Below are 722 nucleotides of genomic sequence, written 5' to 3' on the forward strand. Positions count from 1 at the left end.
GGTAGTTAAGCTTAGAAGTCCTCATGCAGGCCCCTACATTTGTACCCCAAAGTGGGGATACAGCCTTGACACTGCCTCATCCAGATGTTCTTCATTCGCTGCTTTTTTGCGATGGAGTCTGGGATCTTTGTGGCCATGGCTTTTGATCGCTACGTGGCCATCTGTGATCCCCTGAGACATTCTGCCATCCTGACAAATCCTGTGGTGGCCAATATTGGCCTGGCTGTGGTGCTGCGTGGCTGCATGCTCGTACTGCCGTGTCCCTTGCTGGCAAGGCATTGCCATATTGCAAAACCAACATCATCCCCCACTCGTGCTGTGAGCACATAGCTGTGGTGAAGCTGGCCTGCGCCGACATCCGCATCAATATTTATTATGGCCTCTTTATGGCAATCTTGGTGATCAGTCTAGATGTGTTTTTTATAGCTGTGTCCTATATCCAGATACTCAGGGCTATCTTCAGACTCCGCACAAAGGAAGCCCAGATCAAGACTTTTGGGACCTGTGGCTCCCACCTCTGTGCCATTTTAGCCTTTTACATCCCAGGTCTGTTCTCCGTCCTCACATACCGGATTGGCCACAATGTGGCCCTGCATTTCCATGTTCTCTTTATGAATGTGTGCCTCCTGGTGCCCCCCTTGCTAAACCCCATCATTTTTGGTGTGAATACCAAACAGATCTGGGACAGGCTGCTTCGGCTCTTTACTCATAAAGGGACCTAA

The 722-nt window shown here is 50.1% G+C and overlaps 1 pseudogene; it reads left to right on the plus strand.

Annotated features, from left to right (window-relative positions):
• LOC113408112 overlaps positions 1-722 on the plus strand; it is a 1,673-nt pseudogene extending 951 nt beyond the window's left edge.

This window comes from Terrapene carolina, unplaced genomic scaffold (genome assembly GCF_002925995.2).
Source record: "Terrapene carolina triunguis isolate 2854851 unplaced genomic scaffold, T_m_triunguis-2.0 Scaffold784, whole genome shotgun sequence".
Lineage (NCBI taxonomy): Eukaryota > Metazoa > Chordata > Testudines > Emydidae > Terrapene > Terrapene triunguis.